This window comes from Triplophysa rosa, linkage group LG8 (genome assembly GCF_024868665.1).
Source record: "Triplophysa rosa linkage group LG8, Trosa_1v2, whole genome shotgun sequence".
In the NCBI taxonomy this organism is placed as follows: Eukaryota; Metazoa; Chordata; class Actinopteri; order Cypriniformes; family Nemacheilidae; genus Triplophysa; species Triplophysa rosa.
In genome coordinates, this window is record NC_079897.1 from 11,529,379 (window position 1) to 11,539,933 (window position 10,555).

The 10,555-nt window shown below is 41.5% G+C and overlaps 1 long non-coding RNA gene across 3 annotated transcripts; it reads left to right on the forward strand.

Moving 5' to 3' along the window:
• The first annotated feature begins 508 nt into the window (after window positions 1–508).
• On the forward strand, window positions 509–5,455 carry LOC130558616 (uncharacterized). 3 transcript variants are annotated; one of them, XR_008963449.1, is made up of 6 exons: window positions 509–832; window positions 1,270–1,442; window positions 1,566–1,809; window positions 1,917–1,997; window positions 2,504–2,589; window positions 2,901–5,455. It is a non-coding gene; the product is annotated as an uncharacterized LOC130558616 (long non-coding RNA). The 3 variants fall into 3 exon arrangements; XR_008963448.1 differs by having other exon boundaries at window positions 509–669; window positions 745–832; window positions 1,270–1,809; XR_008963447.1 differs by having other exon boundaries at window positions 1,270–1,809.
• Window positions 5,456–10,555: the final 5,100 nt, after the last annotated feature.

Consider the following 10,555-nt stretch of genomic DNA (forward strand, 5'->3'; position numbering starts at 1 on the left):
AAATATACCTGGGCGGACCCGCCCAAATAAATGCATTGTATGGGAAACGCTGCTTGTTCAACAATTTAAAGAAGACCAGAGTGAAGAACCAGATCTGGCAGCATCCTCAGATCTGGCAGAATCCTCAGCTGAGAGGCAAGTAACAGTATTTCCTTACAATTATTCTCTGATCAGCAAAGGTTGAATTTGTATTTCGTCAGATTTTGTCATAATAACAAGTGATATCAGTCTTGATAAAGTATGGTTAACCTACTTTTTGTACACAAAAATACAAGATAAATATAATTGGTAGATTCCAATACTGTTGATGATTTAATTTTCAGGCAAATTAAAAACAGGTTGTACCAAAACAATTAATAGCACTTTGAAGTACTTTCACTGGGTTTATGACTCACAGTTTAACAATAGTATGATAATATTGATAATTTTGGTCACAATAACTGTGGTGTTATATTTTTTCATGAAGTTTAATCTTTATTCTGCATCATTCCCATCTCTAAACAGCCAAGATCAAAGAACCCCAGCCCCATTTCCTCCAGTGTTCTCATTACCAAAATTCCCAATGGACGTTCAGTCAAAACTGGATAACAAAGAACCCTGTCATAAGATCAGCTCTTACCAGTATAAAATTATAAGAGTGCTGCAAGTGTCTATGGCTCAGCACACACTGTAAGTTTATAAAAAAAAACTAATTGAAACGCCTAAATTCCTGTTGTACATTTGCACACTCTTTCCTTTTGACAGCTATCCTTCAAACAGTGACTATGTTTCTGTAGTCAAGGCTCTAATCTCCAAATACTCTTTCCTGAGAGATGCAGAGGGAAATGTATATGTAAGTAAAATGTTTAATACATATTTTTTATGCCATAATAAATATTTTGATTGAAGGTTTATGAAATCAGCTAGTTCAGTAGGTGAGAATCAATGAACTGGGACCCACTTTATATTAGGTGGCTACAGTGTACAAACATTTAAATTAATAATTGGATACAATGCACTTTTTGTGTTCATACATGCTAATTTGTACTTACGTTTTAGAAAAACCTGCATGTAATTACAAATTATATCATTCATAACATGAAATATGACTTATAATATCGCCCACCAATAATCATGTTAAATAATCGTGATTTCAATATTGACCAAAATAAAGGTGATTATGATTTCTGCCTTAATCGAGCAGCCCTATTTACAGTTTCATTACCTTTTAACAGAACACTGCTATTTGTTATTAAAATCATTGTTTAGCAAGGCTCTTTTAAATTGCAGAAAATTCAAAATGGAACGATCCCCTGTTGGTTAGAGAGTCGGACTCGTGAACAGAAGGTTGCCGGTTCCATTCCCAGGTTCGACTGGTTCGGTTCGACTGAGGTGCCCTTGAGCAAGGCACCTTAACCCTACTTGCTCCCTGGGCGCTGCAGTGATAGCTGCCCACTGCTCTGGTATGTGTGTTCACGACTTGCTGTGTTGTTGCTGTTCACTACTCTCTGGATGGGTTAAAAGCAGAGGTTACATTTCGGATATGGGTCACCATTCTGACTAATAGTTCACTATCACTTTCAAAGGAATAGTTCACTCAGATAGGTGAAGTTAGGTGAAGACTGTGTCCGTTCTATTGGTGAGGATGCTACTTCAATTAATGCCCATGTGAAGACCTTACAGGACCAGTACAAGAAGACGCAATATGCTGATGTTGCAATAGTGGATGAAAAAATTAAACATTTGCCTGGAGGAGGAGGGAAATAGTGAATGGCATTCCGGTTGCTGAGATTTTAAAAAAAATATCCCTTCCTCAGGACTCCTTCAGTTGTAAGTAGCTTATCCATATTGTTTCACATCTGTATGACTTTAAGTGTGTTTACAGACTTGTAGTTAATTTACATTAATGGGATGTATCGTAATGGGATTTATTTCAGTGTTGCAATTCTTCTGGGTACAATTCACCTTCACAAGGCAACATAGCAAAGCATACCAAAATGTGTTTATGCAAGTCACATGTGAGTAAAACTGCCCTCTTATTGGTCAGAGTTGATCTTTCTATTATGTTCCTATACACTATTAATCAAGATAGATTGATAAATTTGCTCCATGGGCTTATTGTGAATTTATTTGTACAGTAGCTGTCACAACGCAAATGTATGCATTTGTATATTTTATATTAAATGACATGTGTATTTATAATATAGTTATAGCAGGAATCAAGGCTGTCGTCATACCTTTGATCATACAGTAGCCATAACTCTCCTTTGTAAATAATATTTTTGCGTAAACTAACCATTTTGATAAATAAATGATTAGAACAGTTCTTACTTTTATGATGCCTTTGGAAGCATTAATTTCAGCTGTTGTATGAAAATTGGTGAACAACACATGAAAAATGGCAAGAAAATGGCTTATACTGAATATAAACATGCTTTTCATGTATGTTTTTTTGAGGGTTGAGATTGGGGACAGGGTTTGGGCACTAACTGTTCATCTTTATACATATTAAATGTATTTTTAGATATGGATTTCCGAGCTGCTCTGGTTTTACTTCCAGTGATATTCAGGGAGAAAGTGGACATTTATGTCACAATTGGAGTCGGACAGGTATTGCCGTGTTTCCTATACATTCACAAAAAATTAACTCTAGCCCCTTTCACACTGTAAAATCAGTAAATTTATGAAAGATTGCCAGAATGACTTAACCGGTAATTACAATAATGTGCTGTTCACACATGCGACGGCGTTCCATCTCTTTACTGGTAAGACGCCAGTCACACATCCTTACTAAAATACCAGTAAACTCAGTGATGTCAATCATCAATTATTATTATTATGAGTTTTGGGCTTTTTCAGTCATTTGGGACATAAATTTACTTCAGACTTTTCTAAAAACTGATTTTCTTCTTTTTGTTCAGGATGAACCAGCTACACCATATCCCAGTGTACAGATTTTGGGAACGTTTGACTGGAAACAGGTCTTCAGTGAGAAGAGAATCTTCAGCACTGTGAAAATGGAGGGATCTGAAATTTGCCAAGCAGTTGGGGTCGAGGATGGAGTTCTTTCTGCTTTTTGTGCATATTTTGTCTTCAACCTTGCGTATTCCTTGCACAACAGAAATACCCTGCTCTTTCTCCAGAGGCATGTGTTGAAGGTAATGACACTTGGTGACAAGCCATTGCCAACTGCTGTTGTCAGGATTATCAATCTTTTATCCTAGACTCAGGATGCCACGGCCCTATGCTTGTCCAAAGTGTTCACGTTGACATTTTACTGCAATAAAACTAATTAAACATATAGTCTTGATTCATGCTCATGAGCCTAATTTTTCTATCTGCTGCGGACTTGATGAGTGTCAGCGTTTCTTTTGCAAATACGAGTCTTTCAGGCATCATGTACAGTATATAGAAAACACAGAACTCACATTTGGCCAAATGAAAGGAATGTCACTGGAGAGGTTGAAGTTGACATTAGTGACAGTGAAGTCAACATTAGTGACAGTGAAGTCAACATTGACAATACTGACAATGAAGTCAACAATGACATAGCAGAGGATGCATCTGAAGATGTTGTACCAAACATGAATGATCTTCTGACTAATTTCCGAGCAAATCTTATTTCGTTTGTGTTGAAATGCAGAGAAAAAAACATCCTACCACAGTCTGTTCAGCAGGAAATCTTAGACAATGTCAAGTTTCCATTTAGTTTCTTCAAAGAAAACTATGATTCCTTGCTTATTTGCCATATAAAGCTAAATGGATTTAATATCGAAGACATTCCTGAACTTGTCGGGCATTTACAATCATTTGACTTTTTTTGCTGAGGCATGTAAAGTGATAGATACTGAACACTTGTTTAAAGCATACTGTGCTTTATACATTTGGACATGATAGAACCTGTGCAACATACTTTAAGAGATATTAACGGTCAGAAGATTGGACATTTTGCTTATGTTCCCATCACTGATGTGCTAAAAAAGTACTGCGGCCATGAGGATATATGGCATTCTATACAGGCACAAAATATTCAGCCAAGGGATGAGCATGTGCTGAGAGACTACAGTGATGCAATGTACTTTAAGGAACATCCATTCTTTGCCAAACATCCAGATGCATTAAGGCTGCACTTCTATGAGGATGAATTCGAAGTGGTTAATCCTCTTGGTTCTAAAAGAAAGAAACACAAAGTCTGTGCCATCTACTACACTGTTGGCAATGTTAGATGTAAAATATAGGTCTCAGCTAAAGCATTTTCACCTTGACTTACTCGTTAAGCATTCTTTGTTTAAGCAGCATATGGACATTATTCTAAAACCATTGTTGGATGATTTAAAATTACTGTCAACTGATGGATTTGATTTGAAGTTCAGTGATAAGACCTTCAAAGTGTGTGCTGCTCTGGCATCTATCTCTGGGGACAATTTGTCGGCGCACATGATAGGGGGCTTCACCATGTCCTTTAAATCTGGACGGATATGCAGATACTGTATGGCAACTCACTCAAGTAAGAATGAGTTTTTCAGTGAAGATAAGTTTATTCTCAGAACTTCAGCGGTCCATAAGTATCACTTGGATTTCATCAAAGAAAACCCCAACAACACTGCTGTACAGTATATGGTGTTGAGAGAATCTGTCCATTTGATGAACTAAGTTACTTTGATGTGACGAAAGGATTGCCTCCTGACTTGATGCACGACTTGTTAGAAGGTGTAACACCATTAGTAGTCAAACTAGTTTTGTGTAAGGCACACCGAGAAAAGCATATAACTATACAGGAAGTAAATGCGGAACTGAGTCAATTTTCCATAGGTGAAAATGATAGAGCAAACAAACCATCCTAGCTGTCTGAGAAAATTTTACATAATTCAAATATCTCAGGGTCAGCCTCACAGAAATGGTGCCTATTTAGGATTTCACCTTTTTTGATTGCACAACGCATTCCGCCCTGTTCCAAATATTGGAATGTCTACCTTCTATGTCGAGAAATTACAGATATTGTTATGGCACCTACAGTAAAAAGAGAAAGCCTTCCAATTCTTGACATGAAAGTGAAAGAGTTCTTGCAAAAGTTAAAAGAAGTGTCATTATCTAATACATTATGCAAGACTTATTTCATCTTACGGTACGCTGCGCCCTCTGTGGTGCATGCATTTTGAAAGCAAGCATTTGTATTTTAAGAATGTTTCAAGCACCTGTAAAAACTTCATGAACATTTCGGCTTCTTTAAGCAAAAGACACCAATTCAAACAGTGTTGGGAGTTTTCATTCAGAAGCATGCTGGGTGATTATGAAAAAGCTACCTTGTTCCTTTGTTTTTCCTCCACGTGGGAAGTATTTATTTTCTGCTTTGTTATTTAGTCCTGTCCTTGTTTTACCCCCCATCGTGGGTCTTTGTTTTGTGATTATTGTTTAAATAAATCTCGTTTTTTGATTAACCCCTTAACTGCTGCCTGCACTTGGGTTCTTCCCCACATAACCGTGACATAAGTATGTTTTCAACATAGACACATTGTGGATACTGTGTGGAAAACTGTTGCTTCCACATTTGTTTTTGATTCTCATTTTCATGCATTTCATGTTTCATATGACAAAGACTGGTTTTGTATGATGCCAGGAGATGAACTGGACTACCAGGCACTTGACCTTTATATGGTTGATGATGTTTTGTATGTAGGAGGCAGATATGGGTAGTTACTTAACAGTTTTTTTGTAGAATTGTTATAATGTTTTTTGGATGTTTTTGGGTTATACGTCGTATTCGTTTGTATTAGGAATAATTTATGCTTTAAAATGTTAATGTAAAAATTTAATGTTAATGGTATAGTTCAGGAAAAAATGAAAATTCCAAACCTGTATAAATTTCTTTGTTCTGCTGTACTCAAAAGGAAGATATTTGGAAGAATGTCAGTAACCAAACAGATCTCGCCCAGCATTCACTGTGATAGTATTTTCAATGGTGTCAATGGTGGTGGAGACCCGTTTGGTTACCAACATTCTTCCAAATATCTTCCTTTGAGTACAGCAGAACAAAGAAATTCATACAGGGTTTGGATCAACTTGAGGTGTGAAAGATGACAGAATTTTAATTTTTGCCTGAACCATAACTTTAATGACTGGTATTGCATGAAAAGTAATACAAAAAAATATGAATTTGTTAAATTGTATTGCGTTAAATTGTATTACATTCTCCAGAATGTAGCCGCAACCCCGTCTGCTTCCCGAGCGAGTTCGACTGCCGCTTCGGCGAGCCGCGGGGGTGATTGGGCACCTAGACCGACTGGGTCTTCGGGTCAACTGAGAAAAGAGCAAGCTCTCCACGGCGCAGAGCTCCTCTTATCTCGGTATGGAACTCGACTCTGTCCGTATGTCAGCGCGTCTCACCAGCGAGCGTGCACAGATCGGTGCTGACCTGTCTGAAACACTTCAGACGGACATCAGTGGTCCCGCTGAAGAAATTTCAGAGGCTCCTGCGGCATGGCGTCCTCGACAGGGGTTATCCCTCTCGGGTTGATGCACATGCAACCACTACAGGTCCTGTGCAAGGTCAGGGAAGAGGGACACCGAATACTGTTAGTTGCGCCCTACTGGCCTAACCAGACTTGGTTCTCAGACCTGATGGCTCTGACGGCAGTTCCCCCCTGGCCGATTCCCCTGACAAAGGACCTTCTGTCGCAGGGGAGGGGCATGGTGTGGCACCCCAAGCCAGGCCTCTGGAATTTCCACGTCTGGCCCCTGGACGGGACGAGGAGACCTTGAGTGGCTTGCCGCCGGTGGTCCGCGAGACCGTCCTGCAGGCTAGAGCCCCCACCACTAGGTATTTGTACCCTTATAAGTGGCGTCTCTTCTCATCCTGGTGTTCTTCCCACGGGGAGACCCAAGGAGTTGCCCGATTGGGTCAGCGTTGGCCTTCCTACAGGAGAGACTCGAGAGCAACCTCTCCCCATCCACGCTGAAAGTGTATGTAGCCGCTATTGCTGCTCATCACGTTCTCGTGGAGGGTAAGTCCTTCGGCCAACATGACCTGGGGTGCGAGAAGGGTGAAACCAACTCGACCACGCTCCGTACCCTCTTGGAGCCTTAATGTTTTCCTACAGGGCCTTTGTACGGCCCCTTTCGAGCCCCTCAGAGACGCCAGTCTTCCTCATCTGACTATGAAGACGGCTCTCATGCTGGCGCTCGCCTCCATCAAGAGGGTGGGGGACCTCCAGGCATTCTCTGTGTCCCATGGGTGCCTAGAATTCGGGCTCGGTAGTTCTCACTCTATCCTGAGACCCCGGCCTGGTTACGTGCCCAAGGTTCCCACCACTCCCTTCTGGGACCAGGTGGTGAACCTGCAGGTGCTCCCCTCTGGGGAGGAAGACCCCTCCAACGTGTTGTGTCCAGCACGTGCACTGCGCCTCTACTTGGACCGCACGCAGAGCCTTAGAAGCTCTGAGCAGCTCTTTGTCTGTTTTGGGGGACAGCATCAAGGGAGGGCTGTCTCTAAACAGAGATTGGTGCACTGGATCGTGGATGCCATTACTATGGCATATGGTCCCAAGTTCAACAGTGCCCGATTGCAGTAAGAGCCCACTCTACACGGGGTATGGCCTTCTCGTGGCCACTGGCGCAGGGCGCCTCTCTTGCAGACATATGTAGTGCTGCGGGTTGGACTACGTCCAGTACCTTCGAGGTTTTACAACCTCCGCGTGGAACTAGTTTCAGCCCATGTCTTACAAGCCCCCAGCATGTGAGGCCGGCAACTGGGTTGAGCTTACGCCTGCGAAAGCGACTTCTCCCCCTCCCCGGGCGAGTCTAGCGCACTATTCTAGCCTCCCTACTTCCCCCCTTAGGGCGAAGTACAGGCATTCCATCCATCACTAAGCATTGGCAATTGTGGTAACAGACCGGGCGAAGCGGTCTGTTGGAACCAAGTCCAGTACTGGTATAGCACCCCTGCTCAGGTGGACCCCTATACTCGGACTGTTGCCCCCCTATACCCGGACTGTTTCCCCCCTATACTCGGACTGTTTCCCCCCTATACTCGGACTGTTGCCCCCTATACTCGGACTGTTGCCCCATATGTAGGGTTGGGAATCGTTTCAATTTTATCGATTCCAATTCTGATTCTGCTTATCGATTTCGATTCTTATCGATTCCCAGTTTCGATTCCACAGTTGAAGTAAAACATTTAGATATCAACCTGTATGGTCATTTAGCCTGCTTATTGACTTGTTTGCAATATATATATATATATATATATATATATTAGGGGTGGAGCCGAACCCGAATACGGTATTCGGAAAGGCACAAATAGCGTGTTTTTTACAAATACTTATTTCGAACAAATACTTAAAAAAATATTTGTATTCGGCAACAAGAAAGACTTTATATCAAAAAGCTGTGTTTTCTCATGAGACCGCAGTGCATGCCCACATGAGTGAGTGAGTGAGTGACATTCAGGAGTCAGGGGGGTGGGGGGGGTAAAAGAGGTGACTGACACAGGCTGCTCCACACAGCAACAGAGAAGGCTTGGCTGAGCGAAAAAACACTTCACTGCGTGCATCACTATTTTTGTTGAATATATTTTTGTACCTTAACTGGGTTCCGGAGGCAGTTTATAACTTTCGGGAAGCGGAGTTTGATCGGGAGATTATTCCGTTACGCTGCATTATTGACGTCTGCAGTCGGGTGCTCTCATGTTCGCTCTGTTTACGTACACTATAACGTAAATTAGAAGTGTAACGCTAAAAAACTGGATTTTTACGCCTATTTTGAATTTTACTCGAATACAAATACAAATACTTCCCCCCCCTCAACAAATACAAATACAGATACAAATACCGGCTGCTTTGCACACCCTTAATATATATATATATATAATATATTATATAAATTATAATATATAATTTATGAGCACCGTTTTTGTAATTACACATAGAAACACACCTTTTCTGATTTATTACAATTTGTATTATCATAGTTGAACTACATCATGGTTAAACTGCAGTTACTATAATGCAACTATGGTTAATTTGTGATTCCTGTGCTTTAATGCAAATTCTATAGCTAAACTATGCTTACTATAGTAAAAAATATCGATAATTTTCATAAGGGCTTTTATTGAGATATCAGCAGATCATGCAACGCATGTACTTTTCTGAAAATATGCACACAGGAATTGATAAGAGGAATTCAAATTTTAATCTCAAGTATCCGATTCCTATTCCTTTCGATTCCAATCCGATTCCTAGCCTTCCGATTCCGATTCCAAATTGGAATTGATTTTCAATTCCCAACCCTACCCATATGTAGTGACTCCCCTGCAGGGTCATCCCGTATGTTGATTTCCTCACTCTTGGTTCCCTTGTCGGTGAACCTGTGACCTCCCCCCTACTCGGGCTGACGCATTTTTTCACATGTTGTTCTCTCCACCGGTGAGACCATGTTGGTGTCTCCACGTGTAACCTCCCCTTGTGGTAGGATGTGGCCTCCGTAACACACTCTTCAATGAGGAGAGCAGTGTTTCCCCAGTGTTCCTTACGGCGCCGAGCGGTGTCTTGCTAATAGAGACGAACGCCACCGTCCGTGACGGCCGGCGGTATGAGCCTCTCAGGGTATGCTACTAAGTACTGATTCCACTGGAAGATTACGTCTCGCAGTAGCGCTCACTTGTGACTTGCTAGTCTAGTCAGTGTCGCTCCGCTTGAGGTCGTGATACGGCTCAGCCCCGTGGCGTGTAAAGTTAGGTCCCCAGTCTGTCTCTCAACACAACGTCGAGAGACTGACTGAAGGGGAACGTCTCTGTTACGACTGTAACCTCCGTTCCCTTCGCAGACCCGCTGCAGCGACCGGGAGTCTCTCAGGTTCCTCAGCCCAAAGGGTGAGTGAATGGCCGCCGCCACCTCCCTTTCATACCCGTATGCATGGGGTGGGGACTGGCGTGCGTGTGCCATTCGCCAAAGCCCATTATAATTTTAAATTCCTCTCGGAGATGATAGGTTCTCAAGATCAAACCCCAACCTGTCTCTCAACACAACGTCTCGTTCCCTCCATTAGGGAACGAAGGTTACAGTCGTAACCGAAACGTTTTCAACAGTGTTGGTTCAAACACCTATGTATTTGATGGCATGTATTTACATGCCTTCTCAGTTTAGTTGTTTAATGTGTGTAATTCAAATGATAAATGACTTGTAAAGGAACACATTTGCATGTTGGTTACACATGGTACAAATCATGTCCTTAAAGGTACAAACTGGTATGGCACAAATTTGTTTCTCTGTATAAAGTTACAAATTTGTACCATTAAAAGGTACTGCCCCAGTGGTTTGTACCTTCTTTGGTACAAAATTGTACCTCTTTTTCCAAGAGTGTAAAAAGGAAATAAACAGCTCATGCATGTAAAAGAAACGCAATTTTGCTATTTAAAACCTTTCTCTGGATAATTCGTTGATCAGTCTGATCATCCATAAACACATTTCACAAGCCTTGAGGGATATGACAGCTTACGAATATGACAGTTGAGCCGCATCATTATACTGCAGCTCGTGCAGTGGTGTAGTCTAGTTTTTTGCAGTGAGTATACTCTGATTCC